Raw genomic sequence first — 8,153 nt, forward strand, 5'->3', positions numbered from 1 at the left:
TAGCTTCAATCATTTTGATGTACTTTTGTTATTTAGTGGAAATAAATAAAGTGCATGTTTGATTCATGTTGTTTGGTTTAATTCTGTGTAAAACCCTAAAACTGGACATTTGTAGAGACTCATGTTAGTTTTAAATGTTCACAGCCGTTGGATAAGTCTGGGGAGATTTATCCTGCCAAGGCTGATACTGGTGTGTCCTCAAGTGTTGGGATGGCCTGTCTCAGCCATCAGGGTAAGACCCGAGGCACATACAGCATGGGATTACTTGAATCCTTGAACCGGACCAGATTTCCAGTCTTGCCCTGGGCCTTGGAGATAGATGGGCAAAACTGGAAAGTTACACCTGACCCCTAGACTCGATTATGACACTTCACTAGGTGCTGGATCAGGCTGCCTTTGATATGCCAATCAGTGAGATCCTTAGTGGGGATCAAAACCTGGGTATGTTGGGGCAGTTTGAGAATTCATTTGAGTGGGTGGTCATAGTGACAGAATCAGCCACTTTGTTGGACAAAGGGTAATGATCGGGAATGCACTCTCTCTGATGGAAACCAAACTGCCGGCAGTTGATTTCAATGTTGGACAAAGCATAATCCAAGAGGGTGTGATTTCAGTTGTTATTTGCGAACCAGCCATAGAGATAGAAGGAGAGATGGCAGAAGGAAATCACACCCTCTTGGATTATGCTTGTCCAAACATTGATGGGGCGAAATCCAGCATTTGCAAGCCTACCATCCATGCCAATAATTTTGAAATAAAGCCTGCAATAATTCAAATGATCCAAACTAGTATTTAGTTTAGTGGGTTACCAAGTGATGACCCTAATGCACACATTGTTAACTTCTTGGAAATATGTGATACTTTTAAACATAATGGAGTTAGTGATGATGCAATTAGGCTTAGATTATTTCCTTTTTCACTGCGTGATAGAGCTAAAGATTGGCTCAACTCACTCCCTGCAGGAAGCATCACCACTTGGAATGATTTAACCTAGAAATTTTTGGCTAAATATTTCCCACCCTCCAAAACAGCTAAATTAATTAATGATATTAATACTTTTGCTCAATTTGAGAGGGAATCCCTATATAAAGCATGGGAAAGATTCAAGGAGATGCTTAGGAGGTGTCATCACCATGGGATACCAATTTGGCGACAAATACTGACTTTTTATAATGGTATTACCCCCTCTAATAGATCCATTATTGATGCAGCCGCAGGTGGTACAATCATGAGGAAAACTCCAGAGGAAGCATATGACTTAGTGGAGGAGATGGCATCAAACAGCTACCAGTGGAGCAATGATCGAACCAATCAGAGGAGAGTACACCATATTGATTCCTTTGCATCCCTATCTGCACAAATTGCCAACTTAAATAAGAGACTGGATAATTTTAGTATTGCAGCCATGAATACACCATCTAGCATCTCATGCGATTTATGTGGTCAAATAGGACATATTAATTCTGATTCTCAATTAAACAGTCATTTTATTTCTCATGAGAATGCTAATTTTATCTCTCATGCTGGCAGGTCAAACAACAACCCATATTCAAATACATACAACCCAGGGTGGAGGAGTCATCCAAACCTTTCATGGAGCAACAATCAACAAAAGAAACCCATGGGATTCCAACCACCTGCCCCCACAAGAAAAAAAGAGTAATTTGGAAGAGATGATTTCTAAGTTCATCAATGCTACTGAAACAAGATTCCAAATTCATGAATCATCGATTAAGAACTTAGAAGTTCAAATGGGGCAGGTGGTGAGCATGTTATCAGAGCGGAAAGAAGGAAGGCTGCCCAGTAACACAGAAAAGAATCCCAGAGAGCATGTGAACGCCATAGCCGTAAGAAGTGGGAAGGCAGTTGGCGAAATCCAAAAAGAATACAAGAAAGCTGATGTAGCCAATCTGCAAAAGGAGAATGAGGTCATGGAGGAAAAGGTAAAGAAGGCGATGAACTATTTAGAGGACAACCAAGAAGGGTTCAAGCCAAGACAAGGTAATGCTCATTATATTCCTAATGAGAAACCGTTACCCTCTATTTTGCAATCCCCTATTCCAGATCTGAACCCGCCCATGATGGATGAAAGGGGAGCACACCGAAAGTTGCAACCAAGAGAGTTAGAGGATCTGATTCATGATAAGGAAGTTTGTTTTTCTTTTTCCTTTTGCTTTTAGGTTATGTTTAGGTCGTGCTAACAACAAAAAAAAATATAAAAAATAAAATAAAATAACAATAAAAATAAAAAAATAAAAAATAAAAAATAAAAAATAAAAAATATTTTTTCTTTTGTTAATTATGATTGTGTTTTTTCCTTTCTTAAGACCATAATCATAGATAGCAGGGAAGTCCTCTTAAATCTCTCTCCTTGTTCTTGCTATGCAGATTCCATACATTGAGGACAATGTAGATCTTAAGTGTGGGGGAGGATTAAGGGGTTGATAAAATTTTTTCGAACTCTAGTATGCTTTGATCATCACTTTTTAAACTTTCCTTTTGAAATTTCTACTCATTAGAGATTTGTTTTTAAATGATTGCAAATCACCTTGAATCATGTGCTTAGGTAGGATAGATAAGAAAGGATGCAGGCAAATCTAGCTGAAATTTCTGGCTAGGGAAGGTATCTTAGTAGTTTGAATGATCAACGGGCAAGATGCAATATAGAGTTGACCCTTGTGAGCATTTGGTTTCTAACGGACAAACAGGGTTTGATTATTCTAGAACTTGTTTTGTTAGGCATGTTGAGACCACGATAATGAGTTCATGTATTGGAACGTGTTATCCAAAAAAAAAAAAAAAATTGAAAAAAAACTCATGTGAGATGGAGCATAAAATGCACTCACACCGAGAGAAAAAAGAGCTAGTGTGAGATGGAGCATAAAATGCACTCACACTAAAAGAATAAAAGGGTGAGATGGAGCATAAAATGCACTCATCCCTAGATCCCAAACCCTAATTCACCTTTTGATGCATTGCACTCATGATAAGTGGTGGAGATGTGATACATGAGCAAGCTTATGGTAATAACATTCCTTATTTCTTTCTGAAGAATCATGAGAGGGTATTTTTTGAATCTTGCCACATGTGATTATGAAAACAAAGAGGGCTTACTCTAGTCCTAAATTATTCATGCAAAGAGATGCCTGATTCCCTTGATTGTCGATCTCACTTGGGGACATGAGGATTGGCAATTTAAGATTATTCTTGGACAAGTTAAAAAGGAAAGGAAGTGGACGAAGGGAAGAAGCATGGATACTGATCAAGGCATGCGAGAGAACAAATACCCTATTGAGAGAAATCCAAAACAAAACTTTAGTTAATTTGTTCTTGTTTTAATTTTGTTTTGAGTTTTGTCTTGCCCGAGGACGAGCAAGAGTTTAAGTGTGGGGGATTTGATGAGAGTAGAATTTATCATATTTTTATCCCCAATTATTCTATCTTTTATACTAAATTAGCATCTAATTGGACTCATATCTCTTGTATTTTGGTCCAGGATATGAAAGAAGGCATCAAGAGCAAAGAAAGACAAATCTGATGATTTTTCATAGTTTCGACATCGTTCAGTGATCTAGGCCTAACTCGCATCTCCAAACTCCGAATGGGCTGATTCAAGATCCACTGGAAAGATAAGAGAAAAAGCCACAACTTTCATGTTTAGGGCTTTCGTAGATGCGGCCTGCATCAAAGCCAAATCCGGGCCCGAAGTCGCGGCAATTTCGTAGGAAAGCCCAATCCGCAGCTGAAGCCCAACTCGCAGAAAAGCCTGGCTGAAGCCCAATTTGCAGAGGAGGTCTCTTACGAATCCAAGAACAAGAAACTAAGAAGAATCCTTCTAGATCTAAATTCTTGATGTAATCTTAGAGTGAAAAAGGGATTGAGTTCAAGAGATAAAGAGATAGGATTAGAATTAGGATAGGACTTTCTATTTCTTGTAAAGATCAACTTCAAGAAAAAGTAGGAGACCACCCCCTCCCCTTTAATCTATATAAAGGAGGGGGTGGACCAGCTTTAAGGGCACTTGATCACTAAATTATTCAATCATTCAACTTTTGTTCGGAATCATGAAACAAGGAGCAATCAGTCAAGAAGGGTTCAAGAAAGATTCAAGAATTCAAGAAACCCCAAGAACAAGGTGGCAACAAGAGGAGATCTCAGCACCATGGGCGAATTCAAGAGTTCTTTCTTCCCCTTTGTTTGTTTTAATTCTTCCATCATGAACTGATTTGTTTCTTGCTAGGGCTATGGAAAGCCTAACCATGTTAATGAATAAATTTTTATTTTCTTGATTTATCCAAGATTGTGATTTCCATATAGTCTATGAATTATTGTGCTTAATGCAATTAAGAGCTTGGCCACCTCTTAATTGATTTGGGTTATGTGAATGAATTGAGAGAGGAATTCATATAATTGACAGAATAATTCATAGTGTGAATTGAATGGTATATAGAAATATATATACATGATTCATCTGAATTTAATGGTTTTCTTGGACTTAATGCACTTCCATCTTGAGAGCTCTACTCGAGAGATTGAAGGGTTACCTGATGGGCGTAGGTTTAGTATATCTCAAGAGAGAATATTAAATGAATTTGTGAAAATCTCAACTTATGGGAATAACAATTAGTCTTGGATTGTTGGACCCATTAATATTCATTGCATTGGTTAGGTGGACCAAAAGTCCTAGTGACTCCATCATTTGCATATTCGATTAGTGATCACCCTTGTTTTTATTTTCTTTTTTCTATTTTCAGTAGTTCTTGTTTCCTTAAATCTAAATTTCGACTGTCCAAATAATTAGGGAAGGCTGTGATTCTAATACTTATTTTGTTAAATCCCCATGGGAACGATATTATTATACTACTTGATAACTAGTACACTTGCTAGGGTTATATATTTATAGCTATCAATAGACATATGAATCTATCTTTGCATCAAGGATCAATGCTACGAATCAAAGCTGAACTTGTCCCTTCAACCGGAAGCCATCTCCCATCGATTTAATCTTTGTTTTTTGATATTTTCTACTATTTTCTTATTTTCCTCAGCTTACAACCCCCCTTAATCCATCTACTTGGAAATAAATCCACCCAATCCCTGTGGAGAACGACCTTGCTTATCACTATCTGCAAATTATTAACCCAGAGCAAGACTATTTATCTTTGGTTGGGTTCGGCACCCACCAAATTTTGGTTCCGTTGTCGGGGATTGGCGTCCTAAGTAGGTTTATTTCCTTTTGTTTGGTTTATGCCTCACTCTTCTCATGTAGGTGAACTCCACTACGACCCTGAGATCGAGAACACAGTTCGCCGCTTGAGGAAAGAAGCCAAGCAACGCCGCAACCAATCAGCATCACTCCCCACTTCTGGAGTGAAGTCGGCTGCAGAAATCGTTGAGCCATCCAACCATTCTGAAGAAGAAGTCATGGCCAACAACGAAGAAAAAACCCTTAGAGAGCTAGCTGCACCGGATCTGCACCAACAACCTCTCTGCATCGAATATGCAGATCTAGCGGTACCCTTTGAACTTAAATCAGGTCTTATACACTTACTCCCTACTTTTCGTGGACTTACAGGCGAAAACCCTCACAAGCACCTTAAAGAATTCCACGTAGTATGCTCAAGCATGAAGCCTCAAGGTGTTACCGAGGAACAGATCAAACTGCGTGCCTTTCCTTTCTCACTAACTGATAAGGCTAAGGATTGACTGTACTACCAACCCTCCGGTTCCATCACCACATGGAATGATATGAAAAGGCAATTCCTTGAGAAGTTCTTCCCTGCCTCCCAAGCCGCTAACATCAGAAAGGAGATATGTGGCATAAGACAATTAAGTGGGGAAACTCTCTACGAATACTGGGAGAGATTCAAGCAACTATGTGCCAGCTGTCCACAACATCAAATTCTAGACCAGCTCCTTATCCAATATTTTTACGAAGGGTTACTACCAATGGATAGGAGTATGATCGATGCAGCAAGCGGAGGAGTGTTGGTGAACAAAACTCCTACACAAGCAAGAGAGTTGATCTCAAACATGGCAGCCAAGTCTCAACAGTTCAGCTATAGGCTCAACCCTCCAACAACTCATGCTAACGAGGTAAACATCTCCTCCCTAGAACAGAAAATTGCAAGCCTGACCTCTCTTGTCTGTCAAATGGCCACAGGTAATACAGAAACGGTGAAGGCTTGTGGGATTTGCTCAACTCTGGGACACCCGATTGACATGTGCCCTACGCTTCAAGATGAACCTTACGAACAAGCTAATGCTGTTGGGGGATTCCCGCAAAAGAGATACGATCCTTACTCGAACACCTACAATGTAGGATGGAGGGATCATCCCAACCTGAACTATGGAACCAAGCTTTGCGGCTTCCAACATCAGCATCAAACCAGGCCGCCGGATCCACCATATTCAGCCTCCCCCAACTCAGGTATTGAAGGGATGAGAGATCCATCCTATGGACGCCCAAAAGATTGCGGAATAAGGGGCGAATTTCAAAAATTTTTCTCTCCCTTCAACTGGGAATCGTATTCCCCATTTAGAAAATCATATTTTCAAAGACCAATTCTGAACCATAAACTGAACTAGATCTGAACCAAAAAGAAGTGGGAAGGATTATACCTGATACGGAGAAGTAATATCTCCCAACGAAGGTGTTCACGCCCAAGGAAGGATCCAAAGACTGCTCCCACTGAAGATGGCGCAGTGTAGGTGGAGCAGAATCAGCAGTGTTCTTCTCCAAGAACTCTGTCCTTCGCAAGAATCAGCAAGATGGCATGTGAGCACAGCTTCCTTTCAATCCTTTCTCAAAGGACTGATGTCAAGATCCAATCTTGACTTCTCCCACCAGTGGAGATCGAACTGGAAAGCAGGGCGGCAAGAACAGGGAGGCGGCAAGAGAGTATTTGCAGGGAGCAGAATTCTCTCTTCTAGATTTCAGCACCAAAGAAACCTGATGATCTGTGCGTATTGTGTTTCTAAAGGCTGCCGCCCCCTTCTTCTTTTATAGTCTTAAAGGGATCAGCTCCTAATCAGATTAGGAGTTGCTAATCCAAATCATATTTGGTTTAGAAGTCCCTTTAAGTGATAAGGGATAATCCTTATCTTATCTGGAGATCAGATCAGCCATCTCCTAATCTGATTAGGAGGTTTCCAGATCTAAATCTTATTTAGATCTTGGACTCTCTAAGTGGATAGGGTCTAAGCCCAATCCTATTAGAGATCCACTTCAGATTTCGCCCCTTTATTAACTAAATAAGCAGCCCAGTTCGAAATGAGCTTTAGGCCCATTAAGCTTATGTGCTCACTTAACCCTCTTAACTCCTGCCCAGTTGGGCTTCCTTGTATGGCGTGGGACCCAAGCATTGATCTACACATCAGCCACATGGGTTCGGCCCAGCCTTTGTTACAAGGCCTGGCCGAATACACTGTTAAAGACAGTGCACCCCCTGAAACCCATCAAATGGGCTCTACGGGCCCAACACTTACCCTAAGAGGTCCCTGGGCCAAGCCACCTTGTAACACCCAGGGACTGTGGGCAGATGCAAGATTAGCCCATCAGGTATTAACCTCAATGGTCTTACACTAAACCTCTCAGCCCATAATGATCATACACTGCCCGACAAGAGAGGACCTCTCCCTCAGCTGCAAGGAACAGTGTTGCACTCTCCACTTATATGGATCCCGGGAATTAAAACCTTCTTGCAAACATTTTAGAAACCATATATATATACTTTTATATCTTATATAAAATATATTTTACAAAACAAATCTCAACGGTTGAAATCGGCTGCCGGCAGTCTTGGTTTCCATCAGTGAGAGTGCATCCCCGATCATTACCTTTGTCCGACAAAGGGGCTGATCCTGTCACTATGATCACCCACTCAGATGAATTCTCGGACTGTCCCAACATACCCAGGTTTTGACCCCCGCTAAGGATCTCATTGATGTGCTGAATTCCAAATTCAGGAATGAACACCTTCATTCATAAGGCAGCCTCACTTATGGCAATGCTTTCGGCTTGGGTTGTGGACTATTAATTTGCTACTTAGGACCCTTGTTTGCTGACATTCAGCAAACAGCACACGATCCTATCGTGAAAACATATCCAGATGTAGACTTTCTATCATCTGGGTCTGACTGGAAATCGGCAT

The 8,153-nt window shown here is 40.6% G+C and overlaps 1 non-coding gene across 1 annotated transcript; it reads right to left on the minus strand.

The window, feature by feature from the left end:
- Positions 1 to 1,033: 1,033 nt before the first annotated feature.
- On the minus strand, positions 1,034 to 1,140 carry LOC148804445 (small nucleolar RNA R71). The gene has a single exon (XR_016081710.1). It is a non-coding gene; the product is annotated as a small nucleolar RNA R71 (small nucleolar RNA).
- Positions 1,141 to 8,153: the final 7,013 nt, after the last annotated feature.

This window comes from Nelumbo nucifera, chromosome 1 (assembly GCF_055504915.1).
Source record: "Nelumbo nucifera cultivar China Antique chromosome 1, China Antique-T2T, whole genome shotgun sequence".
Lineage (NCBI taxonomy): Eukaryota > Viridiplantae > Streptophyta > Magnoliopsida > Proteales > Nelumbonaceae > Nelumbo > Nelumbo nucifera.